Below are 27,927 nucleotides of genomic sequence, written 5' to 3'. Positions count from 1 at the left end.
AGGTGGAAATCTAAGGTTACAGATTACAGACTAGCAGGCAAAGCACCTTTGAAAATATCAGTCAGTAGTCAGAGGTGTGCAGGCATACTAAATAGCTAGTGCTCTAGGGAACCATCTGACCTGCTGCAGGACTAAGTAAAATCTACTCTTAGGGCATCTGCTTTGACGATAATACTTACAAAGCAAAAAAGAGGATGTGTTATCACTCTCTTCAGTGACTGAGGATCTGGAAATATCCTTAAGCTAACTAGATGAATGGGTCTGAAACCCTTCGTTTGCCAAGATAAACATGCCAAGCCAAAAACTAAGAAAAACCCCACTCATATGCAAAAGTTTGTCCTTATGTTTACATTAAATCTAAGTGGAAAGTAGAGGATTATGAAAGAGGTGAGCTGCCACTATGGAAAAAGAAAAATCTTTGGAAAGAGTAAGTCAGTGGTTAATAAGATGCTAGCTCTCCCAATCTATGTTTTGTTAATGGTGCCAAGGTTGGACATCTGAGAAAAGGCGGTCAGAGCTACCTGTCGTCTTCAGTGCTAGAAGACTAGAATGGTTCAGTTTAAGGATGAAGCAAAGGAATAGAAAGCAGATTCTGGAAAGTTTTAACCTCTTGATTTCAGGACATGATGCTCGCAGACCTGCTCCTAGAGCAAAAAAGGAAGGACACCCACTGTTATCAGTGGAGGAAGAAAAGGTCTGACTGTCACTCTCCAGGGCAAAGCATGTTGAGAAAGGGGAGGAGTCAAGGGCCCTTAAATAGGGTGACCAGACAGCAAATGTGAAAAATCAGGACAAGGGGTGGAGGGTAATAGGAGCCTATATAAGAAAAAGACCCAAAAATCGGGACTGTCCCTATAAAATCAGGACATCTGGTCACCCTATCCTTAAAATATAGAGTCTTCTCCTTGGTAGTGTTGTAGGGAAGAGATGTCTGCTTGGTTGAGAGATAAAGACAGCAGAATCCATCGCAAATGTAGGTAGGGGCCTGGTGAATCTCATTTATGTGGATAATTTTTGGACTTTTAACTACTGCTATGTTGTGGATATTCTTGGATTTATCACTTCACACTTTGAGGAACTGAATGTGTGTTGGGATGCTATAAATAACCTTGTGTTTTAAAATTGCTCTATCAGTTCTCTTTTATACTACTGCTTCTGTGGGCACAGGTATTCTGTACTATCCTGCAGACAGGAAGATGCTAGCCATATTTCTGACCACCTCTGCTCCTGAAAATTATCATGGCAGGGTTTAAAAAAAAAAAAGGTATAAAACCAGTGGTGTTTTGCTAAAGGACAGCTCTTATTAATAGTACATGCTGCTAATCTCACATCCTCCTTAGAGTCTTAAGGGACTGTGGCTATACTTCACTTCCTATCCACTATTATTGTACACTGTTACTGTGTGCTGTGAAACAGTTGCTGCATCTTAGTGGTGAGAGGGGCTATTCCCGGGTACAGTATATGAAGCACTTTGGCATCCCAATGGAGCAGAGGTGCAATTTAAATCTGAATGAGGTTTGCATATAAAGCAATTACATCATCTGAGTCTGTAGCCAGAAAGCTCCATTGCCTCTGTTGCTGCTCACAGCTTTACTGAGCGGCAGCAAAATGAAATTAACAAGAGTGGAAACTTTCAGTGGAACTACACCTCTACCCCTATATAACGTGACCCGATATAACACGAATTCGGATATAACGCGGTAAAGCAGTGCTCCGGGTGGGTGGGGCTGCCCACTCTGGTGGATCAAAGCAAGTTCGATATAACGCGGTAAGATTTTTTGGCTCCCGAGGACAGCGTTATATCGAGGTAGAGGTGTATTCATAACTCTGTGTCCAGTAGTGAAACTGTCACTAAACCTATCAGTTTCATGCTCGGCAGCAAACAGTAGTAAAAGCAGGTACTGGAATTGCATATCTACTTCTAGCTTAGTGATTTAGTTCTCTAGCTATAGGGTTCTCGCAAAAAAAAATGTTGATGGCCTCAGAGTACAGCTAGCAACTTTTGCTGGTGGCCGCTCTGACAATTTTTCCTAAAATATTTACTTAACTTTAGGAAAAGCAAATAAATATGTATACAGGTCCAAATCACTGCAATTCATTTATGTAGTGTTTTTTGCGGACTCAATAGTAAAAATAATGCAAAGTTGTCTCTATTCTTTACTGGACCTAAACAGAATAGCAGCACAAATAAGGTGCTTTGCACATTCTTCTCTTTTTTGTTGTGGTTTCTTTTGCCTTTTTTTAGACTTGCTAGCTAGTAAGTCTGCTGTTGTGGAAAGTGATACTCGTCTATTAGTATAACTTTTCACAGCCTCCCAGCTAGCTACTAACTCTGCTGTGAAAAATGGTATTAATCAACATACAAATATCAGATTTGCACAGTAGATTTGCTCAGCCCCAGAAGCCAGGGGACAAATTAAGCCCTGGGTAGGAAGGAGGGGAAACCAGGGGCAGTGTGTGTGTGTGTGTGTGAGGAGTCAGGGGAGGCAGCTGGGGCTAGGGGCAATGCGGGGGATGAGGCAGTGAGCCCAGGGTCGAAGCCAAAGCCTGCTGCCGGCGGCCACAGCCCAAGGCTGGAGGAGGCAGCGGGGGCCAGGGGTGATGGGGAGGCATGGTGAGCCTGGGGACAGAGCCCACTGCCATGTGGTGGAGCCTGCCACTCATCACCCCAGGGCCGAAGCCTGACCCCGCTGCCCCTGGAAAGTGGGGAACTCACTGGCTGCCTGCTCCTCTGCTGTTTGTCTCCAAAGGGGAGCAGGGCCCAACTCCTGCTGGCAGCCCCAGGGGAGGGGCCACTGATTTGTCTCCCCCCACAAATCACTGCTCAGCAGGATGTGGCTACAAAAAAAGCCCCTGATGGCCACAGAAACACTGCTCTAGCTAATAGGTGCTTAGTAAGTTTTTCAAACCTGCTTACTAAGTTTTTGAGCCTCACTCAAACTATACAGCTGTAGTAATATCATTCAAGATCATTTTAGCAATAGGACTTATTCTTTATATCTTCCTGTTTGCAGAACTAACAGAGGCATCCAGTATTGCTTCACGGGCAACATAATGGAACAGGCTCATGTATTATTAGCTACAGTTCTACCAGAGGCTTCAAGAAAATCCCATAACAAGCAAAGTGAAAATAACGGGTAAGTTTGGGAAAATATTTTTTAAATGGCAAAGGACAAACCATATTAAACTCCTCTTTCAATCAGAGCAGTGATAAAGCTGGCAATGCATTTATCCAAATTACCTCACATTGCAAGAGTTTCTTCTTTAGAGTTATTTCTCTCCTAAACTTGGGATGAGCCATCTCTTGAAGTGGAATGAGGATCTGTTCCAAAAAAATACTTTGCGCCAGGGAAGCAAGGTATCTTCTCTTAATATCAGCTTTCTGTTCAACTATTATCATATATAGACATGAAGTTTCATCCATGCCGGTGAGGTCACAAGGACACAACGTAAATGGCAACACATTGTTGCACACAATATTCTTTGATTAGAAGCCACTTTCCAGAACAGGATTTGATTGCTGCAGAGGGTCAACTGAGCTTGCTCTGGCCAAGATGGCACTTGGCAAGCACAGTGATTAGATTCCTAAGGGCCAGTTTCTCAGACCTATATTTAGATATTTCTATCGTGCTCATCCACATAGTATAACACAGGTGCCTGAAGTTTTAAAGATTTAAGATTTAAAACCATATTTAGCCATACTTAAGTCAATGAGGCTCTGCACAGGCACACAGGTCGGCGCCCATAGCTCTGATTACAGGACCAGGGCCATACAGTGACACAGAAACTACAAAAGAACTTGGACCTCTGTCAAGTTGCCGTTTGTTCCTATGTTGTTATAAAAGGAAAACTGATGCTGCACTAGATTCAAGGATTAATGAACTCTTTAATACACAAGAAAATCCTGATCACAGAAGGATCCTGTAAGACCGGCTTTCTATGTTCATAAACACGCTGGCTGAGTAATAGCGGTCAGGAATGATCCACTTGCTTAATCCTTTGTTTGTTCTTACAACCTCCTATAATCAACCTACCCTCTTTGTTTTCCCCTCTGAAATGCTACAGATTTCACTACCATGTTGGAACCCAAGCTCTTGTTTAGTAGAGTTCTGAGTATTTAATCACTGTATGCCAGCCTCCCTCATTCAGAGAGGGTCTCACACATATGGAACGGTACAACCAGACTTTTTCAAACATTGGGTCCCCTATTCATTTCCAAAACCCATTAAAAATGGCTGTCCTGGTTTTAAAACACCTCCATGGATTTATTCCAGGAAACCTCGTGGCCCTTATTTATCTTTACTTCTCTCTGCTCCTTCCCTCTGCTCATTAAGCACTACCTTCTTCTTTGCCCCTTCAAACAATCTCTCCGCTCTTAGCGCAATAGCTTCCTTCTCTGCAGCTCCTGTCACCACCTTCCTATAGCTCTTCAACTCACACCAACCGTCCATCTTGCCTTACATTTCAAATAGAAAAAAATAAAGTTTCCTCCTTTGCTTATACCTCAGTCTCTCTCTTCCTCTGCCGTTACTGACCTCTCTCCATACCTTCACATGTAAAATAGTTCAGGATACAGTTTGTAACAAGTATGGTGCAGAAAGTGAAGCTATGCAGCACAGCATAAGGCATTACCAGGACTCTGGAGATCACAATAGCTCATGCTCAGATTATTGCCTACGTATTGATTTTTTTAATAATCTATTTGCAGCAAAAACCAGCAGTGTAGTGTAGGGCCCTGAACCACTATACTAGTGAGCATAGTGCTGCCCATTAAAGAACCCCGCTGCAGTCCATTGGACTAAACTCACCAGTACTGTAAGTGCCATTTTGATAGTTGGTTATTAGAATGTGCTAGTCTGTTTTATACCAAGTAAGCTGAATTGTATAGCTACATTGCAATCTAGTTTCCTTATTAACATTTTTATACACTCCTCGAACACAAAGTTTAAGGACGCTGCTTAAGAATGAGCATGTCTTTTCTTTCTAGCAAGACCAGCAGGTTTCACTTTGAAGGACTAACCAGCTCGATGCTTGTTTAGAGTTCATAATGTTTTATGGTGTAATGTGGCCTACTGGCTAAAGCACTGAATTGGCGTTCAGGAGACCTGAGTTCTATTCCTGGCTTGGCTACTGGCTTTTGGGTAACCTTGGGCAAGTCCCTTTGCCTCTCTATGCATCAGTTCACGTGTCTTTAAAATGGGGACAGTTATACTTACCTATTTTGCAAATTGTGTTGAGATCTACTGATGAAAAATGCTATATGAGACCTACATTTGTTCCATATGTTAATGCAAACATTCAGGAAGGAAGACATCCCAGTACCTACGTGGTCAATAAAGTAAGGCTAAAAATGGAAAACGGGGGCTGAACTGAATTCATGCCTTCTACAATTTTGTTTCTTGTGCACTATTTCAGGGGTGCCCAACCTACAGCCTGCGGGCCGTACACAGCCCACCAGAGCATTTCATAAGGCCCGCAGCTTGCTTCAATACAATATACTAACCATCGATTCATTAGCATTTTGTTGTCATGTTTACATCATTGTAGTTTACACAAGGAAGTATCAGAAAATGTGATAAAGAATGGGTTTAATTTAAAAAAGTGTTGTCACGTTTCATATAAGCGCAAACCTGTAAATAATAACTCTGTTCGCAGAGCAGAGCTAGGCTAACCAGACAAATGCTTCCTTAGTGATTGTTGCGATAAAAATTCAGGAAGATGCCTTTGGACATGAGCAGATTAGCTATAGCCTGTCCCAGATGCAATACATTTGACAGGTGGATGCAAAAATGCCTCCAACAAAAAACAGAATATGGACATTGAATGTTGTGTTTTTCAAGGTAAGTGGACCAATCAATTCTTTTTTGTGCCCCATCAAGACAAATCAGTAGGTCTGATTTGTAAAGAAACAGCTGCAGTATGGAAGGACTATAACATCAAGAGACACTACAACATGAAACACAGGGAAAGTATGATGAATACAAAGGTGCACACCGAAATGCAAAGATCACGTCTTTGGGGAAAAAAAAGAAGTTGGAAGCTTACAGCAAATGCTAAGAAGAAAATGCAGCAGCAGTGAAGGCAAGCTACTGTGTTGCGTATTTACTAAGTGTAAATCTTTTTCTGACCGAGTTCATAAAGAAGGGTATGAATGTGGCTATGGAGGAAATGTGTCCTGACAAAAGGAAACTTATGGAAGCAGTAAGTCCGTCTCACCAGATCATTACTTGAAGAAGATGGTATTGGTGCAGATTTAAAAGAACAACTTTGTGATTCTGAGATTTTTTTTCAGTGGCTTTGCATGAAAGCAATGACATTACTGATGGTGCTTAGCTGCTAATTTTCATTCATGGAATAGACGAGGCATTTCAAATCACTGAGGAGCTTGCGGCGCTCCAGACACTTCATGGGAAAACTACAGGTGAAGACTTGTTTTGGAGATTTGCCAACACTATTAGGGAAGTCGGTCTGTCTTGGAATCAACATGGTAGGCCACAAGACTGGACTGACTGGGCTGGTGCATAAGGAGATTGATTTGTGCAATGCTGCAAGGCCAATGGCATTGCATGGTATTAATCACCAACCTGCTCTGTGAGACAAAGTTCTAAACTTGGAAAATATAACGAAGACTGTGGTGGCCACTGTAAACTTGATCAGGGCACACGGGTTGATTCACTACTCTTTTCAAGCATTCCTGAAGGAAACTGATTCAGCATAATGAGGTACGTTGGCTTAGTCACGGAAATGTGCTCAAACATCTCTTCACCTGGCTGAATTAAATCATTATGTTCATGAATGAAAAGTCTAAAAATGTACCTGAACACTCAGATCCAATGTGGTTGTAGGATTTGGCAATTCTAACAGATTTAACATGCCATTTGACCGATCTCAGATTGAAGTTGCAAGGTAAAGAAAGGCTTGTTTCCCAGTTGTACTCAGATGTGAAAGCCTTTCAGGCAAAACTGAAACTCTTGTGACAACACTCAGAGAAGGGAACACTATCTCACTTTCCTTCTTATGAAGAACTCAAGATGAAAAAAGGTTAGTGTTCCGGTTCCATGTGCCCAAATGGTAAAATTACTAGACCTCTCGGATGAGAATTTTGAGGTCAGATTTTCCAAATTCAAGGCATACGCAAGTGACATCCGTCTGTTTGAAAACTGTTTTGTTTCTAACGTGGATAATGTCCTTGTCTCTCTGCAAATGGAATTGACTGAACTGCAATTTAACTCCTATTTAAAAGACATGTTTCACAAATAGAAGCTGGTGGAGTTTTCCTCACTGCTGCCCAATGATCATTTCCAAAATCTGCACAAATTTGCTAGATGAATGTGTACAATTTTTGGCAGCACATACATCTGCGAACACATTTTCTCCGTTATGAAGCAGAATAAGTCTAAGCTGCGGTACCTCCTAACAGATGACCACCTGCATGCTGTACTTCAGGTGAGAGTGTCTGTCTTTGAGCCAAACTTAAACAAACTGGTTGCTGAGAAACCACCTTGGACTTCTCACTAACTCAGAAAGTGCACTCTTTGTTTGTGATTAGGGAGACGGTTATTTGTTCTTTACTGGTTTATTCCTGATTTCTGTCATCCTGGTACACATTTTATTCACTGATTTCTTTGTTTTTTAAATAGACAACACTGTACATAGAAACAACCTGTCTAAATATATACAAAACAGGCTGAACTTAAAATATAAATCAGTACAGGTGACTTTAAATCTTACTAAAATACATAGAATCTGTTTGATCCACACAAGGTTGTGCTTAGGGTTATGTGGACCTCTCGTGTAGTAAGGCTGGGCACCACTGCTAAATGACCTTGCAATCTCAATGCATCAGGGTCCCTTAATCTCCTAATTCAAATAATTTCTGAGGACTCTGACGACAGGCCCACAAGCAGTTAACTGAGTTCTCCGTCCCATGATTTTTAAGGAAGAGTGTAAGAAGGAAAAGCAAGTTTGATTAGAAAATATATGTAATGCTCTAACCACCTTCTCTTCTGGGTCTCCCAGTGAGTCTTGCCTTATCAGTGTGTAAACTTCTTGGGCATGCACTGTCTGCAAGTGTGCCTTTGCACTGTGCCCATCACGAGTGCTTAATAATCTCCATTTAGAGTGCTGCTTCCAAAGGAAAACTGCTACATTTCTGAAATTAATGGCTATAGTGGAAACATTTCTGAGCAACAGTTATTGTTCCTAGGATTAAATACTGATCTCCGTTTTACCTTTGTGTAACTATTCACTGCTCCTAAATAAATCTGGATAACAAAACCTGCTGAGCTAAATGTTGGTTATTGTTTGAAAGAAGGAAAGAGAGACCTACACAAGTTACTTCTGATACTCTCCCATCTCTAAATAGCAGAAGATTATTCAAGTAAAAAAAAAAAAGACATACTTGCAGTTGGCAACAGGTTAACCACGCACAGAATGCACATGCAGATCTGCATAAAATCTCCTCTCCAAAAGAAAGTGCCCCCTTTTTTGCCCAAGTGCCAAGTAAAAAAATAAATTCAGACTCTTTTCAAATGACTGTTTCCAAAGCAGGAGTAAAGAACAAAAAATGGCTGCTTTTTTTTAGAGCCCTTTTGCCTCTTCATTCTCGATACCTACCCCACAGTCTAACTGCGAGTTAGACAGCTTGGAGTGTGGGAAGAGGAGCTTTCTCCCTAGAAGGCAATAATACAAAGTGTTGACCATAGCACAGAATACACTTTTGGATTAATGGTGCCCCATTGGTATTTCATAATAGAAAAATTAAGAAACAATTTCAGGAAATACAGGGGGGAATAAATAATTTCAGGAAATGCATATTACATGATCATTAAATAGCAATTTGTATATTTACTAGAACATGATTTCTCAAGCAGATGAGAAGCTCAGGTTTCCTGTAATAAAGTATTAATTAATTGAACTATACAATCTGATTTCCCAGCACCGGTCTTCTGATTAATTTTCCTCTGTTTTTAATATGCTATTCAGAAAAGTTTCAGATTTTAAGAGAATCAAAAGCTTTAGAACTGTAGCAATTTCTCATCCCAACATGTTTCATGTGCACAGAAACAAAGAAAATTTGTTTGTTTTTCCTACTTGTTATTTTTTTAAATAATTTTCAACATCTTATGCATGCAATCCTGAAGCCTTTCCACCCAGAACTCCCATTGCAAATGGTACTGTTTGTGTGTTTTTCATATTGGGCAGCCAGATGTTATAGTGGTGGCACGGTTTAGAAGTGTATATATACATGACAGCTTTTGGTGAACCTCTTGAGAGAACTTATGCTGCAAGCCCTTTCTCCAGTGAATAGTCTTATTCGTGCAAATATTGCTGTTGGGTTCCTTGCATGAGAGAGGATGACACTATGAACATTGGTTTGCAAGGGGGATTAGGAAGTATTACCCTTAAAAACCCCCACCTATTTAGAATTAATTGACAGTCCCTACAGAGATTTGGTTCCACTAAATCACACTTGCTTGCAATGCCAGAATACTTCTGTTACAAATTTCAATGTTCTTAGGATGCAGTTGTAGTTGTTCTTAAATTGTGGCTCTATTAAACTCATACCACATTTCCCAGGATACAAGGCCTGATTTTCAGAGCTGCTGAAAATTCAAAATGAAGTCTGATGTGGCTCTTTGTAGTAAGCACCTCAGAAGCAAAGGCCTGTGTTTCTGACATACATTTTGATTCTTTATTTATATCAGAGTCATGCCTACAAGTCCCAGCCAGAAGTCAGGGCTCCCTTGTGTTAGGTGCTGTGACAGTCTCTACTGTGATGAGTTTACAGTCTAAACAGACAAGACAAAGGGTGGAAGAAGGAACTACTGTTATCCCTATTTTACAGATAAGGAAAAGAGGCATCGTGACTTGCCCAAGGCCATAGAGGAAGTCTGTGACAAAGCCAAAAATGTAACCCAGAGCTCAATTCCAATCCAACTCCTTATTCTAGCACTAGAAAAGGTTCAGAAAAGGGCAACTAAAATGATTAGGGGTTTAGAGAGGGTCCCATACGAGGAAAGATTAAAGAGGCTAGGACTCTTCAGCTTGGAAAAGAGAAGACTAAGGGGGGACATGATAGAGGTATATAAAATCATGAGTGATGTTGAGAAAGTGGATAAGGAAAAGTTATTTACTTATTCCCATAATACAAGAACTAGGGGTCACCAAATGAAATTAATAGGCAGCAGGTTTAAAACAAATAAAAGGAAGTTCTTCTTCACGCAGCTCACAGTCAACTTGTGGAACTCCTTACCTGAGGAGGTTGTGAAGACTAGGACTATAACAGTGTTTAAAAGGGGACTGGATAAATTCATGGTGGCTAAGTCCATAAATGGCTATTAGCCAGAATGGGTAAGAATGGTGTCCCTAGCCTCTGTTCGTCAGAGGATGGAGATGGATGGCAGGAGAGAGATCACTTGATCATTGCCTGTTAGATTCACTCCCTCTGGGGCACCTGGCATTGGCCACTGTCGGTAGACAGATACTGGGCTAGATGGACCTTTGGTCTGACCCGGTACGGCCGTTCTTATGTTCTTATTTAGACTAGCTTTACAATACAGGTGAAAAATAAAAGATGAAGTTTTAATGGGTTTCAAATGTATTCTTTTTACATAGTGGAATAAATATTTTACTCTCGAGTTCAGAGTACATTTAGTGGTCATGAAGATCAATCATTCAGTCCCCTTAAAACAGTGGTCCCCAAACTTTTCAGGGTCACGCCCTCCCTTACCCTGTCTGCGCCTGCCCCCCTCTCACACGGAGTTGGGCCGGGAGCTGGGCCGTGGATCTGGGTAGGGGGAGATATGCGGACAGGAGTAAAGGGGCCGAGGCTGGAGCCACAGCTGGGGGCGGGTGTGGAGCTGATAGCCAGGGCCTCGGGCGCAGAGCCAGCAGCTGGGTCCAAGAGCAGAGTTGGGTGGCGCTTCCTCCCAGCCCCGCATGAGGGCTGGCCCAGGCCTCAGCTACACACCCCTGAACGTTCGTCCATGCCCTTTGGCATGACATCACATCAAGATTAAGCCACTGCAAATCCAAAATGCTAATACAAGGTTATTAAGGAATCTTAAAAAAAAAAAAAAAAATGGGAGTCCAGACAAGGAAATTCCATAAGGCTATGTGCTGCAAAGTTTGTTGTTACTATAATTGTTACACCAGCTCTCTTACAGAACTCAACAATAGCAGAGTGTACACACAACAAGCAAAAGAAGTTGTCAGAATTAAGGCTGGGCCACTTCCTGTATAAGGTAAGCATTGAAAAGTTGTTTGCTTAATTTTGCAGGACTTTAGCATAATGTTATGTGTTGAATGGGTAATTTTGCTGTGTTCTAAATATGGTGGGAGGGAAAAAAAGACTTGCAATCCTACTGCTTTAAGATTAAAGGAATCCCTCTGTGAAATCAAGAAGAGACTCTCTCTTGCACAGTTAGGTGCATTCTCAGGTTTTTGCACCTTCTTTTGAAGCATACAGCATTTCCCACTATTAGAGGCAGGATACCTAAGTAACTGAATCATTGGCCTTTTGGGAGATGGGCAATTTTTGGTTCCTAGATTTCATTCAGGGATGTCACAATAACTGCAAGCAACTTAACCACTAGTCTGATTCCTCCAAGCTACAATAGTTTAAATGCCCTAGAGATTGAGTGCCATAAATCTGCAATCAGGTGTGATTGCACATATCTTCTTAATAGTGCACGAGGTGCTGTGAAGTAACTTCTAAACACTTTATCTCCTAAGGGAGACTCTGCTTATTCCAACTTTCAAAATCTTCAAGACTCTGTTGAGATAAATTGGTTTATTCTAGAAATCAATGGCTGTTTATTCCCCTGCCATCAAAAAATTAGGCCAAAGTTCATAGAATGTGTGTGTACTTTGCAACTGAACACGTACTGTACTTCTATCTTCTGTAGAGTGCACAGTGGAAAAGAATCTTATAATACATTTAGCGACAATCACTAATTTTTGCAGCACTCTATAGAAAATATAATGTGCATTCCTTGCCCCCAAAGAGCTTTCAATCTAAACTGAAAGAGCGTCAGTGAAAGTATAAATTATGATAATAGAAATAGGGTTACTTAAAGGGGAGTTTTAAGCAGGGATTTGAAAGTGGAGAGAAATGACACTTGACCATGAAGTCAAGAAACGGAACCAGACGGCAGAAACTAAAGCGCTCAGAAGGGGTGTAAATGGATGTATAAATGTAAATAGGCATTGGGGCTAGCATGGGAAAAGTACTGAAAGAGAATGGGGGGAAAGGAGCTGCATGGCGCAACGGGGAAGCGCGTAGGGAATGAGCAGAGGACAAAATGAGAGCTAAGACGTAGCCTGAGACAATATTCAGTAGTAAGGACATTACAGAGGAAGATAAGTTTAAACATTACAAAGTAAGAGACAGAAGCCAAATGGGAGATTCAAGCAGGGAGGGAGTGAAAGGTTGAACTGGTGAGAGAAACGGATGGATTTTGGTCTGACTTGACGGAAGAGACCCGAGAGGCAGGGAGAGAGGCCAGGTAGGAGAAGGCTACAGTTATCAAAATGACAAGGGCTGTTGTTTGAGTGCACCAGCAGTTTAAAAAAATCTTTAGTTCATTAGCTTATCTTTACCCTGAACTACAAAGGCTGCATTTAAGGATGTTGCTGTTTTCCTTTGACCCTTGGGCTGCATTATGTGCATCCCTGTAATAGAGCCTGCAGCTGCAGACACGTAGGGCATGGATCTGAGTGACATTTACTCACAAAAATAATCCCAACAATTTCAGTGGGATGACTCATGTGAATAAAGTACAAAAATAATCCCAACAATTTCAGTGGGATGACTCATGTGAATAAAGTTGGTGATGTACATGTGTTTGTAGGTTCTGACAAACGACCTTGCTAGAGGGCTAGAAGAAAGGGTGGCAAGTTATTCTCACATCAGATAAGGACCAGAAAGAGAAGGTCTCTATTATCATGCATGAGCCTAACTTTCTGAAAAATTCTCATTTACAACTAAAGTTGTCCAAGCTTCACCTCAGCCAAGAAGTAGATGGGGCAGGGCAGGGCAACAAGAGGAAGTAAGCAAAATTAAAGAAAGGGTGGTCTTGTAGTGAAGGCACTAAACTGAGACTCAGAAGATATGGGTTCAATTGCTGGCTTTGCCACAGACTTCCTGTGTATTTTGGGTAAGTCACTTGGTGTCTCTTTTCCTCAGCTCCCCATGTGTAAAATGGAAATAACACTTCCCTCCTCTCACCTTTTGTCTATCTCTTGTAAGCTTTCAGGGCAAAGACTGTTGCTTACTATGGATCAATACTGTACCTAGCACAGTATGCCCTGATCTCAGTTGGAGCGTCTGGACATTATTGTCAGTGGTGATAATCTCAGCTATTTTTGACCCCTATGAAGATGTGGAAGAGAATGTACTTTTTTACTGTAAGCAAACATCGCTACTTCGGCTTACATGTACTAGGTGGCAGTTACCATCTGAAATGCTCATGTTGACTATCCCTTAGCAGGGTCTAAATGCCAAACTCTGCTCACAGTATGAATGGAAATGCTGTAGCCTCATTGATTCTACACAGGGTGGGACAGGATGGCTGCCCCTTTAAAGGCTGGAGGTCTGGAATCAGCCAGCCTTGGCCACTCACTCCTGCCTGTCACACCTGAGATGAGGAGTGGGGTTTAATTATTAGCACCAGCTGAGCGTTTAGGAGCTGATTCCCCAGTGAAGAGCAAGGGCAAGCTTACAGAGTGATAAATGCTCAAGGAGACTAACCACCACTATGCAGTGGGAGTGAAATACTATAGAAACTGCAAGGAATGAACACAACACAGGAGCAAACCTTGAATCTTCAGGGGGAAGTTTTCAAGCAGGGAAGGCCGAGGAGTATGGTCTTGAGGGGGATTCTGAGAACTTAAATTTTGGGAACTGTTTTATGTTAATAATTTCAGCTCTGAGCTTGGGGGGTTGATGAATCAGAGATAAGTTTGTGCTGATAATCTGAGTTCAGGGGCCCTGAATTAAAAACAAGGGAAACGGAGGCAGGGGCCTGCAAAGCAACCTCAGACCATGACAGGAACAGGGAGCACTTGGGAGGCAGCCCATCGGTTCACACGTAATCTGGCAAGTTAAGGCCTGGGGATTGTTGTTCTGAGAGAATTAATATAAGGGATGAGTTAATGCAGTCTACATCATTCCTTCTCTTTTTATTACACCATATTTTTGCAACCATGACAACTGGACCCTTGATAAGCTGCCAACCCAACACACTACTCAAGCAGTTCAGACCCCTTTGCAAAAGCAAAAGGGCTCTGGTGTCCCCCCCATAGCACAAACTGGCTCTCTCCCAAAACATATCCTCAAAGCAGGGGATCCAACCCCATCCCCCAAAGTCAAAGATTCCAGTGCCCACAGACGTGTGTAACTTTTGGCCAAGATGGAGTCTGCTCTGCACACAGCTCTGGCCAAGAGAAGGCGCGCGCAGGAATGCAGCAGGAGAAATCCCTTCCACCCCAGGGACATCTGTTCCAAACCCCCCAGAGTGTACACATGCACTGGACTAGTACAGTGAATATAGGAAAGGGAAATATTTATTCACAGAGGGATGAATGGAGAAAAATAACGGGGAAAGACAGGGAGAGCGGTAAAACAGAGTTGCATGCAACACAAGGCCCCACAGGCCCAGTGGTAGCACAGTCTGAAAGGGCAGACACTGAGCAATGCGTCTGCACTCAGAGTTCAGGAGTCCAGGGCAAAGTTCCGGTCCGGTGGTGAGTCTTGAGTGCTCCTGGTGGTCTTCGGCGCTACTGAACTTTCCCCAACAAACCCCTCCGGGGCCCTCTTCTGCCGCTCTCTGCAAAGCCACACAGAGCAACCACTTCCCCGCTTAACTAGCTAACAGCCTCCCTCCTTATCCCCAGTGCAAGGCCACAAGCTCCAATACTCACAGCCCCCTGCAGCTCTGGGCAGCAGTGATACTGGGTCCAGCTCCGGTCTGTCCTCGGGCGATTCCTCCCTGGCCCAGTGCTGCTCCTGTCCTGGGGTGTCCCCGTCCGTCGCTGCTCTGTCCCTCGCAGACTCTGGGCAGCTTCTCGGCTGCTTCACTCTGTCAGGGCCCAGCTGGCTGCAGCCCTTCTGTGTGGAGCTCCAGACACACACCCTGTCGCTCTTCCCCCACCCCCCTGCACTTCCTCCTTCAGGCACAATCCGCACTCTCCCCCCCTCAGGACAAAGATTTAAAGGGCCATGCTCTCTAAACCCCAAAGGGCTTACACACAGGTGGTGGAGCTCAGCACACACGCAAACTGGAGCCTCAATCTCTACCCACCTCACACAAGGCCTTGGTGCCCATAAGAAAACCACACTGGAGGGACTAGGCACAGAGAAAATGCCCCGTCCAATCTACACATCCACTGAGAGGCTGGGACAGAGCCCACTCTGAACAGACACAGTGGGGGAGGGGGCAGGGATGGCCAGGGACAGAGCCCCCTTCACAAAAACACTGGGGGGGGGGAGCAGGTTAGGAGCAGAGCACACACCACAGAACGGGGGTGGGAGGAGGCAAAGCCCCCTTCCCAACCCACCCAGTTGGGGGGGGAGGAGAGGGAGGGACAAAGGCCCCTCCCCCACCCACAGCGTGAAAGGGGGGATCCAAAGCTCCCCCAAATAGCCAGCAGTGGGGGGAGACAGCAGCCTCCTCAACTAACAGCCGGGGGGAACAGCCCCCGCCCGCGCTCTCTCACACGGGACGGTCCCCACCCCTGCATAACGGCTCTGGAACCCTCGCCCTGGGGCCCCCTCACTTCCCATCAGCCCCTGGGCAGCAGCTCCCCTCCGGGGGAAGGGTAAACCCGATGCAGCAGTGAGTGCGGGAACTGCCGGGGCAGGCGGCGTGTGCCTGCAGGTGGAAGGCGCACACCTGGCCAGAGCACGGGTCACCTCAGGTGAGCAACTGGGCACATGGGGGAGGCAGGGGCCCTGCTACCTATCGGGGATGGAGGTGAACGTGGTAGCGCACGCCGGAGAGGTTTGCAAGGCACATGCTATAATTAATGTAACCAGTATAATAAGTAGGGATGGGTTAATAAATCTACAGTGATATACTAGTACAGCTGTTCGCATTTTAATCCTCGCTAGCAAACAAATGCTGGAAAATTCAGCCCCTGATAGTAAAAAGAACAGGAGTACTTGTGGCACCTGAGAGACTAACAACTTTGTTATACTCCTGTTCTTTTTGCGGATACAGACTAACACGGCTGCTATTCTGAGCCCTGATAGTGTGGCTGCAATAGTGCAATGCAGTAACCTTATCATTGTCAATAATAATTCAACCCTGAACTGATAAGCCCAATGGTGTGGCTTTAATGGTGCATGCAGTAATGTTACAATCATTAATAATCAACTGGTAAAATGATAACCCCGATAGCTTCTGTAATAGTGTGTGCAATAATGTCAAACTCATCATTGCTAATCAAACGCTGGAATAATAAACCCAATAGCAGCTGTAATAGTGCATGCAATCGTGTTATAATCATTAATAGTCAAATGCTGCTAGAATGATAAACCTCAGAGCAGCTTTAATAGTGCATGCGATAATGTGAAAATCATCATTCATAATCAAACACTAGAACAATAAGCCCAGTAGTATGGCAGTAAGGTGTGCGGTAAACTTATCATTGATAATCAAACAGTGGAGCCAATAGAGGGGCTGTAATGGTGCATTCCATAATCGTGTAATCAAAATTAATAATTAAATGTTAGAATGATAAACCCAATAGAGCAGCTGTAATTGTGCCTGCAGTGATGTAATAATCAGCCTGATTAATAAAATACTAGAACAATATTTCCAATCACTAGAGCTCTGCGCAGATTCAAAATTTGTATCCACAGCTGATCCACAGACATGGTCCGCAGATATAAAACAGATCTCTGCAGATTTGCAGGGCTCTACCAGTCACACACCTCAGACCTTAGGCTCCTCCCTATGCTTGCTGCCTAGACTTATGACAGTATAACCCCAATTTCTTTTTTTTATTTCCTAGTGGTCAGCCCAAAACCTTAATTGCTGCAATTACAGCTGCTGTTTCTACCTGCTCTCAGAAAAGGTGGCAGTACAGAGCAGTGTCTCTCAACCTTTTCAGACTACTGTACCACTTTCAGGAGTGTGATTTGTCGTGTACCCCCAAGTTTCACCTCACTTAAAAACTACTTGCTTACAAAATCAGATAAAAATACAGAAGTGTCACAGCACACTATTTTTGAAAAATTGCTTACTTCATTTTTATCATATAATTATAAAATAAATCCATTGGAATATTATCATATAATTATAAAATAAATCCATTGGAATATAAATATTGGACTTACATTTCAGTGTATAGTATATAGAGCAATATAAACAAGTCATTGTCCATATGAATTTTTTGTTTGTACTGTCTTTGCTAGTACTTTCTATGTAGCCCATTGTAAAACCAGGCAAATATCTAGATGAGTCAATGTACTCCCTAGGGGACCTCTGCATACCCTCTGGGGTATGTGTAACTCTGGCTGAGAACCACTGGTATAGAGCGTTGAGTGACTGCAAAAAAATGTAGTTGCTATGTCAGCACAGTAGAGAAAGTGGGTAACCATGCTCAATAGCTGTTTGGAATAGGGGTGCCAGGTGTCCGGTTTTTAGGGTGACCAGATGTTCCGATTTTATAGGGACAGTCCTGATTTTCGGGTCTTTTTCTTATATAGGCTCCTATTACCCCCCACCCCCGTCCCGATTTTTCACATTTGCTGTCTGGTCATCCTACTGGTTTTCGACCAGAATGTCTAGTCAAAAAGGGACCCGGCCTCTAAAAGTCCGGTTGGCGGCATATCAAGGCCAAGGCAGGGGCAGCCAGGGGACTCCACATGCTGCCCCCGGCTCTGCAGCTCCCATTGGCTGGGAACCTGCAGCCAGTGGGAGCTGCGGGGGCGGGGCGTAGAGCTGTCTGGCTGCACCTCTGCTTAGCAGCCACCCAAAGGGATATGCCACCACTTCCGGAAGCCGCCTGAGGTAAGCGCCACCTAGACATCGCACCACGCACCCTAACCCCCTACCCCAGCCCTGAGCCCCGTCCTGCACCCAAACTCCCTCCTAGAGCCTGCGCCCCCTCCCACACTCCGGAGCCCCCCTTCTGCACCCTTAATGCCTCATCCCCAGCCCCACATAAGACCCCCCCCACATCCCATCCCTTCCCTCCCTCCCCCCGCATCCCAACACACGGCCTCAGCCTGGAGCCCAATCCCACACTCCAAACCCCTTATTTCTGGCCCCAGTCCAGAGCCCATACCCCCTCCCACATCTCAGCCCGGAGCCCCCTCCCACACTCTGAACCCCCCAGCCCCATCCCGGAGCTCTCACCCCCTTCTGCACCCCAACACCATGCCCCAGCCCGGTGAAAATGAGCGAAGGTGAGGGAGAGCGAGTGATGGACGAAGGGGGGATGGAGTGAGGGGGCGGGGCCTGGGGGCAGGGAGTGGGGCAAGGGTGTTTGGCTTTCTGCAATTAGAAAGTTGGCAACCCTACTTTTGAAGCTGACGTGGAAGGCTTTATTAAAGGCAGACATTCCTGCATGTATACATGTGTAACTCCCCACCACCTAGTCAGAAGCTGGAAGCTCCTGGGCAATCAGTAGTGAGTTCTGTCAGGGGTACAAAACCGGCAGCCAGGTTGAGCACTGGTCAGATCCAGTCCAGCTTGCGTGGAGAAGATAGGAGCTGCCAGGGGTAACCCAGACTGATTTGAGAAGTGGATCTCAATCTGTAATTTTACAAATTAGTTGGACATCATTGGTCTGCAGCAGTTCTATGTTAAAGTGTTTGTACCGTCCTTAATCCCGAGAAGGAAAATAAGTATTTTTTTATATAGCTGTGGATTATAGTTAAGGGGATAGGGGAGTTTGCTACTTGCCTAAAAGGCTGCTACCTTGTTCTGGTTATTCCAAGAAGTATGCTTAGAATTAAGTAAGTAGGGCAATTACCTTTGTGTGACTATATCTGTGGTTGAGCTGCAAGGTATAGCCCTGTGCCAGGACTAGTAGAGCACCAGACAGATCTAGCCCATTCCTGCTGGGAGAAGATAGAGCTGCCATGGGTAACCCAGACTGATCTGTGGGTTGGATCGCAGCAGTTTCCTGTAATTTTACAGAATTCGGTGGAACTGAGACAGGGAAAACACCATAAAGAAGCAATTACAGACTAGAAGCCAAATGTCTTCGGGAGGTGTACTACATCACTGAACCAGAGACTGCGTGTGAGCATAACTGCTACAGTCAGTGTAAAGGTTTTTTTTTTCTTCTTTGAAGTTGCATACATCCTTAATTATGTGGCTGCCAAAACAACTGGTTATGCAGAACAGCTAAATGTTTTATTTAATTGTCAGTATAATACCCAGTGTGGGACTATGTGAAAGCAGAATCTCTCTGGTTGTCAGAAATGCCAATCCTGATGTTGATTTTGTATGGTGTTATATTAAGGGTTTAGGGCCTGTGTTATATTCTTTACTTTAAAGGAAAAATAACAAATCTTTAGTTAGTGATGTTAGTCTAACTAGGGTACATTGTAACTGCTGTGGTGTAACGGTTGATCTTTGGCATGTTATTCATAAAAGAAATTTGAAATTATTACTTCTGAATGGGTAACTGTCTTATGGTAAACACTGATACTGGATTCCTAGGAAGAGAGAGAAAATGAATCCTATTATAATTTCCACTTGTAGTATTTGGAAAGGATCCTACAAAAAATCCTTGTAATCTCTTGCAAGGATAGAAATTCTTGGTCTGTGCAAATACTTGAAGTCAGAGAGAAGAACTCTGTAGCATAGAATTGGTAAGTAAATTGACTTACCTCCCTTCTAATAGGTTACAGTAGTTTTGCTTCATTGTGTGTCTCCATTGTCACTCCCGCACAAGGCAATTTGGAAAGCATTTTATGATACTGGTCTGACAGATAAGGAAAATGGGGTTTGCAAACCTGCCTGCTTCAGCTATTTCCTTCCCCATCCCAGCAAAGACTATCTCAGGTGATTTTCAAACTTTTCCTTACTGTGACCTTACGTTAAAAATTTAGGAAACCCCTTCCTGTTTAGCTATAAAGAAAAGGAGGGTGGTCTCAATCCGCTGGTCATGACCCCGGGTTGAGATCTAGCCAGACTTTGCAACTAACTATGCACCCTAGCACCCTCCCTTCTGTTCATTCAAATTGTTCAGTAAAACACACATGAGCTAAGTCCAGTTCTGCTGGTCCTCACCTATGCAGACAAACCGGCATGTCCTTTGTCATGCCCCACACTCTAGACTGGTGGTTCTTGACATGTTCTAGTCTACACAGTTTTCCAAAGGGCTGGAAAAATCTTCCTACTCTTCACCATGCACTACAGGAACTGACATATCTGAAAGGAACTGTAGAATATGAGGTGACTTTTTATGGCCATCTTGTGGGTTGCAGATCAAAACATGAAGGGTACCGGGCCAAGAGGGTGTAGCAATATTATTGCTAAACCTACCATCTGTGTGTGTGTCTCTCTCTCTTTGTTTCACTCTAGAATGTCGCCCCAGAACCTTCACCTGACCCTCTGCCTGGCTTCCTGCTATTGGTTCAAAACAACAAACCGTTCCTTACACAGAGGGAATTCTGAGGCCATTTGATAACATGAGGGAAGCCCTCAACTCAGCATTCATGGAGGACTCCTGACTCTGGCCAAACGCCCACTGACTTTAGTGGCAGCAGCAGTCCCTTAGGCAAGATGCTAAAGCAGAAGCCCCCTCAGAAGGTATTAGCAATATGACCATGCATGTGAGGGGATATTACATGGCCCCAGTGGATAGAGGACTGGACTGGACTAAGACTCAAGAGACCTGTCCAGGCTCTGCCACTGGCCTGCTGAGTGACCTTGGGTGAGCCATGTGCCTCGCTCTGTGCCCCAGTTTCTCCATCATAAAAATGAGGATATGATACTGATGTCTTTTGTAAGCGCTCTGAGATCTAATGATGAAAATTGCTGTATGATAACTAGCCTTTTCTTGCTATTGATGAATCAGTATTTATTTTTACCATTTCTTAAACACTTTATTTAAATAAGACTAAATGATAGTTACAGTCATCTTGATGGGATGCTACATTGCCCTCACTAGAAACAGAAGGTGACCGTTAAATCGGTCCAGCTACGTACCACGTCACTGTGGGAGTTGAGCACCTCTGCTATTCTGTATGGGCTGAGCCAAGTGTCCTGAACTGATGCACTACTGACTGACAGGCCTTTTTGTGGACTCTGTAAAGATTCTGTCTCTCTCACCCTCGAAGTTGGGCCTCTATGCAGCAAGATTTTATTTTTATTTCTAAACATTAAGCATTAGCTGGGTTTAGAAGATCATAATCACCGAGTAGCATTTCAGGCAGAGCAGCTTGGTTTTCTCTATCACCCATCTGTGCTCCAAAGCGCCTTCTGAAAAAAACATTAACCCTGTCTCCGCTGCTAGCCACTGCAGTCTCTCAGCTGCAACAGAATATCTGCATTTCAGAAGAGATGCCACATGGGGCAGCAGTTTGGTCCAGTATTTAAGGGCTTAGTCTAATAAACTCATCTAGACAAGGGATACTCACCTGAGTAAGGATTTGCAGGACTGGGGCTTTCTTAGGCAGATGTAATGTAGTTACTTACAATTCTTCCGATCAAACATTAAATTGTCTTTGGAATTAGTGTAATAGATTTTATTTTTTTAGGCATGAGACTAAATGTGATTTTTCTGACGTTTTGAAAAAATCATGGGTTTCACTGTAGTTTGCATGAGCTTAGCTTGAGTCTGAGCCCCCCATTAGTAATGTCTGCGTTGATTTAAAAAAAGTTTTAATTTTTTTTACTGTAATAGGCACACACAGTCCCAGGAAATGTACAAAGAGCTAACCTATTGATCATACTGTGCAGTAAATCAAATTGATTATACTATGCTATCAGGCTTAGGTCAGATTGTATTAATTTTAGTCCAGAGAAAATAAACCAATTTTCAGTGTTGAAAGTACTTGTTCTTCCGTGGAGAATGTATTTTTTTTAACCCTCCCAGCATTTTAGAGAGGTTTGGATATGAGAATTTAGTTTGGATCTAACTCTAGTTAAAATACGATCAAACAATTTTAGTGTAATTGGGTGCATAATTCGGCATCCTCTAGAACAGAGTAAAATGTGATGCTGAGAAATCTGGGGCCCTGCCAGTCATGAGAAACATACAAGTGCTCAAACACAACCAGCTAAATTCCTCTCTCAGAATATGATCCTGCTCCCACTGAATTCTGGCAAAAATGCCATCATTTTGAAGCCGGTGGCAGCAGGGTGGGATCCTTATCTGCTGGGTTCCAAACTGAATTATTATCAGTGCAGAAAATAAAATAGGTTTTACATAGATGTAAGACTCCCCTTTCACCAGCTTTTTCTAGCTACTGAGAGGGTCCACTGCAGAAGCTTTTGGTCTCTGGGAGGCAACTCTCTGCCCTACAAGGATTATCTGCAGCTCTGACCTCAGAACCGCAGGTAATTGAATTCCAGTTCAAACTAAGATGAATGTGGAACACTAATAGGAACGCTGCACAAAATGATTTAATCAGTGTGCAATCAGGCCAAACAAATCCATGAATCATTTTAATGCAGCTGTACTGCATGAGATGCCGATAACTACAAAGGGAAGCATTACAGACTGGAGAGAAAAATTTAAGTGGCTCATTACCTTCCACATCAAATGAGTGGCTATTACCAGAATTGTTTGGAAGCTGGGCAAAGTTACTTTAATAGACCAAATTCACATGGATGGAGGAACTCTGTTGTCTCAAATGGAGTTCCAACAGGGAGGAACTGGAACCGATGGCCCTCTGTTGTACCCTGTGGTGGTACTTAATAGAAGTTTGCAAATCGAGTAGTTGGGCATGTAAATGGGTGCAGAGTGCCATTCTTTGTCACAATTTAGCATTCATGCGCAAGTGCAGAAGAAAAATTTGCACCTGCAGTAATGGAGGCCCTTAATTTTTAAAATGTAGGGCAATAACTTTAACAGGGAAGGATGGGTAGTTAAGAGAAACGTTACGTTTTCTCTTGCCCTCTGAAATGTCAGCTATTTAAAGGGGAATTTGCACTGACTTTTTTGAGGTTCTCACATTTTCAGATAAATGTTTCTTCACATTTGTTTTCTGGCCAGCACTAGAAGCAGAAAGATCAGGGGTCTCATACCTGGGCTTGTTCTCGTGGGACTTCCAGCCCAGTTTTGCAGACCAAATAAATTCAGATTATTCTCAGAACAGCATTTATACATCAGGATAACAATTCCACTGAATCCAAACTCTGAGCCTTTTGCTTCACCCATTTCTAATCTTCGTAGTTATTTTTAAACAAATAGAAAATTTAAATTTTGTGTCTAAGCCATTTCATTATGGAAAAATGACTAAAAACAGTTACCTTTGCCCAAGATGATCATCTTGACCCAGGCAGTAGATGCCCAGATTAGTTCTGATTGCCAGCTTTAAAGAGCAATCTTTGGCTACTGATAACTTCCCTTGGGATGATTTCTGTAATCCACATTTTGGAATAGCCGCTGGATGGCACTGTTGTGCTATAGAGTATACAATTGCATGTGATTTTATTTGGCTGTAAATATAGAGTTCCTTTAAAGACAAAAGACCAACTTCATCTTTTGTATACATCATAAATTTGAAGTAATTTAATCGAAGGCAGTGATGTTATTTTAGATTTACACCAGTGTACTAAGAGCAGAATTTGAACCAGATGATGGAAAGCAATATTTTGGATTTTTTGTCAGTAATGTTTATAGAAACAAAATATGTGCACCTTAAATATATACAGCAGTCATAGAAATAGGTGCAAAAGACAGAGAACATCCAGTCCCAACTCCACCCATGGTGATAAATGCTAATCCTTACAGTGAATCTAATAATCTCACAAGATGAGGCTGGAACTCGCAAACATTTTTTTAGGTAGTCACAATTGTTTATCCTTTAGACCACTGGAGCTATGAAATCAATTACATACAGCATTCTATTACCAAAAAAAATAATCTTTTCTACGGCTGGTTGAAAAGCAAGAAACTATTTTCACAACAACAACAAAAAATCAAATTTTTGAATTTTTTTCATGAGAAGTGTTTAAAACAGACTCATCTTTCTTTTTTTAAATCATTATTTGAATTTTTTATGGAAAACGTTAATGAAGTTTTACATTTACCAATGAAAATTTTTGATAATGTTTTTGATTAAGAAATTGAAAAGTGGCATGTTTTTCACCCAAAATGTGTGGGGTTTTTTTCCACAGAGATTTCATTTTCAAATGAGAGGTGAATTTCTGATGAAAATTTTAATTCAAAAATCTTTGACCAGCTTTGATCTCTAGTAGTGTGAAAAATAGAATCATGTATATAACAATTTTTTGTTCATGTGAACCTATTCTGATTAACACACCCTGCATGTGTACTGTATCAGTATGGGATATGGAAGTGTGTCAGAGATGTTCTGTAGATATATTTGAAGAACAGGGAAGTAACATTACGCCATGTTATGATTCTTTTCCTTTTCTTGTGGTGGTGGTGAGCAGGGTGGTGGGATTCCTTTCAATCTTATAAGCATGGCTGCTCTCCTCTGCTAACCAGTCCATATGACACCCTGAAGATCACGGATGGCTGAATCAGTCCAGGAACTCCTTCACCATACTCACCGAAAAAAACTTGTTTTTGTTTCATTTTATGGCTGTTTCTTGACTTCTGAGTTGAAGAGCGCAAGCACTGTGTGAGAGGTTGTTTTCGTGATCTTTCTGCCTACCAGTAGCAGAAAGTATGGTAAATCTCAGAAGTCTGTTGTGCTGATCCAAGAATTTGGGTTCTGTTCCTGGATATCACTGATTTACTGCCATTTTTCTGTTCCTCTGCTTATCTATTTGTAGAATGAGTATAGGTTTGATAATATTTGCAAACCTCATGAGTTCTATGGTGCTTGATTATTTAATGTCTGTAAGTGCTGCATGTGTATAGAAGCACAGAACTTGTAGCCCCTTAAAGCCAGCTTCGGTTTCCTCCTGATCCTGGGCTGCTTTGGGGATCAGAATGGCCCCTGCATAATTTAGAGCAGCTCTGGGAGATTTGCGTGGACTGCATATGAATAGCTCTGCATCTTGGATTTACTTAGCTTCCAATGCTTGCGCCATTCTAGGACCCTGCTCCAAACACTCCCCTTAGATTCCTGCAGTCCCACCCCTTACATTGGGGCTTACAGGGTTGGGAGGCTCATAGGGCAATCTGCAGCTGACTTACCCAGTGACTCTGCCAGGGGACTTCTCTCCTCCAGCTCATCAAGGGGCTCTTACAGCTCTTTACACTGTTTCCACCACCACCTGAATAACTGGTAGTGAACTCATTTTTATTACTTCTTTACAGTAGCATCCTGATTTCAGCTAAGGCCTCTTTGTGCTAGGCCCTGTACATACACATAGCTAGAGACATTCACTGCCCTGAAGAGTTTACAAGCTAAATAGATAAGGCAGGTAAAGGAGGTGGTGGTATCCTCATTGTACAGATGGGGAATTGAGGGCAAATGAATTACAAGTTAAAGTAGAAGACTTTGAGTCAGGGTTCCTGCTTTGTATTCCCAGAACTGATGCTTACTCTGTAGGCTTTTCTACTCTAGGCCTTTTTCCACTGCTACAATTTCCCATTAGCAGTAATATTAATTAATATTAATTAATATTAATTAATATTGCTATCATCAGTTGAGTTCCAGGTGGTAGCACTTTTGGGAGCAATAGTGTACACAATGTGCCAGCAGCCCCTGGCTCTCCAATCATTGTGTCTTCTAGACCTACTCTGAGAAGGGTTAGAAAACAGTGATTAATACCCTGGCACCTACCCTACGCTAGTTCTCCCACCATCCCACCATTTAACGCTAAATCCACAATCCCACTGATGCCAATGGGAGTCTTTCCATTGACTTCAGTGGGCTTTGAATCAGGTTGTTTATTCCTGCTGATGTAAGAGGAAGTACCATTGGGCTCTAAATCTCCTGTCTTCCTGCACTCATCAGTATTCTTCCTAGTGCTCAATAAGCCAGCTCAGATGAGTTTTCAGACTCTTTGGCCTATAGTTAACTGTTTTGTTTCCCTTGGAAATATATTTACATTACATAGCAGCTTCACTCCACTTCTTCTTACTATTATTGTTTGCCATCTTCTTCATAGGAAGCTGACAAACGGAGAGAGCAGAATGACCTGTTGATGAACTGCTTTAACTCTGCACCAGAGCTGGCAGGAAAAAGGCTGGTTTAGCTCAGTGTTTTGGGAATGGAAAAAACAGATGGTCCTTGGTCACATTTTACAGATGTTGTTCCAGTTTGCACTGAAAATTACAAAATGTGGATCCCAGGAGTTTATACATTTCCAAGGTATTCTAGGAATGGGAAAGTGGAAATTTCTTGCTGTAGTGCTTAAGGCTTCAGCAGTGCCATGCATTTCACTCTTTTTTGTTGTTTTCATATGGTGCCTCTACAGCTTTAACACACCTGCAACTGATTCATTTGTCCAGTGCAGTTCATACACCAGAGGTACATGTGCTGGTGCCTAGATACTACAGCATGGCTACAATTAGATTAAATAGTTGTGTGGTTATGGCGCTGGAGTGGGACTCAGGCGATCTGGATTCAGTTCTTAGCTCTGCCACAGACTGTTTGTGTGACCTTGTGCAAATCACTTCGTTTTTTTGGTCCTCAGTTCCCTGGTATCTTTGTAGCTCTGGGGGATCAGCAGTATTGAAGGGGCAGAATCCCTTGTTTGTACTATGAGGTGTGGCGGCAAACCCAATCTCCCAGGAACAGTCTGGGGAAAATGGGGCAAAAGAATGCTTATCATCTTCTCCTGAGTATTTTGGTCAGAGTAGTAGGCTACTGAAGCCCTGATTCTATAACAGGAATCCCTCAAGCAGACCCCTGCACCCATGTGGAATCCTATTGATTCCATACAGGCACAGGGATCCCTCTGTACACATGTAGTTGCAGGATCAGGCCCTGAGTTTGTTCAGTGTTACTGAAAAGCCAGTGTGATTGAGGGGGTAGCATTTGTCTGGGTTTTTTGTTTTTGTTTTTTTTTAAGCTGTGATCTTTTCCTTCCTGATCCATTCATGTCAAAGCAGGGAGGAAGTGGCTCCTAATCTGGGAAAGAATTTCCGAAATGGAAGCAGAGACACAGCATTTTACATAGCAGGGCCCTGGAAAATGCTGATGGGTTTGGCTGTAAATTTCCTAAAGGAGGTCAGGTGTGCATGCAAAGAGGAAGCTTGCTGAATGCAGATAGAGTGCTGGAAGGGAAAAGGGAGTCAGGCTGCCTGTTGGCAGCTGCAAGGAGTTTCCTGACCCTGCTTGTTTACTTGCTGAGAGTTTGATCCCTTTTGAATGAAATCCCTGTAAAGTCTTTTCCCCAGGGAATAAAGGGGTTGGCTTGATTATTGGTTATTTAATGTCTTTGGGACAGATTCTCTTCTCAGTAATATCAGAGTAACTCCATTGACTTCAATGGTGTTGTTTCTATCCTCCACCAGTGTGAGTGGTCAGAGCCCTTCATTCTTGGCCCGCGAGATGTAACTACTTCAGATTTGTATTGGTATGGCCAATACACTGCCCCATTCAAGATCATGGTTACAATATATGCTTTAATTAAATAAGACCTGCTCTGCCTCTCACAGGGTCGTATGAGCATTAGCTCCTGATTGGTGCGCAGCACTTTAAGCTCCTCTGAAGTCAGATACTATATACATACAGAGTATTATTATCAGTGAGTGCTTTGGAATGGGATAGTTGAGTTACTGAGGGTTTTTTGGTGAATGTTGTCTTCGCTTGCACTAAATTGCCCTGAGTGTGCCAAACACTACAGCAGCCCACCCTACGTTCTG

The 27,927-nt window shown here is 43.0% G+C and overlaps 2 protein-coding genes across 4 annotated transcripts in view; one reads left to right on the top strand and one right to left on the bottom strand.

Annotated features, from left to right (window-relative positions):
- The window catches only part of LOC120374388 (tip elongation aberrant protein 3-like), a 29,127-nt gene extending 13,980 nt beyond the window's left edge, over nt 1–15,147 (bottom strand). For 2 of the 3 annotated variants that reach the window (XM_039493936.1, XM_039493933.1), the window contains exon 1: nt 14,926–15,147. The gene's annotated coding sequence lies outside the window, so the exon portion shown is untranslated. Of the gene's footprint in view, nt 1–8,616; nt 8,636–14,925 lie in introns of those variants that run through there. The other variant, XM_039493934.1, reaches the window with a different exon arrangement.
- Nucleotides 1–27,927, top strand: part of RALB (RAS like proto-oncogene B) — a 115,839-nt gene that overhangs the window by 4,957 nt on the left and 82,955 nt on the right. The window contains exons 2-3 of the mRNA XM_039493938.1: nt 3,015–3,137; nt 11,169–11,246. The gene's annotated coding sequence lies outside the window, so the exon portion shown is untranslated. The remainder of the gene's footprint in view (nt 1–3,014; nt 3,138–11,168; nt 11,247–27,927) is intronic.

Source organism: Mauremys reevesii, linkage group 11 (genome assembly GCF_016161935.1).
Source record: "Mauremys reevesii isolate NIE-2019 linkage group 11, ASM1616193v1, whole genome shotgun sequence".
Taxonomy (NCBI): Eukaryota; Metazoa; Chordata; order Testudines; family Geoemydidae; genus Mauremys; species Mauremys reevesii.
Note: the sequence above shows the minus strand (reverse complement) of the source record. Positions and strands in the feature narration are given on the sequence as shown.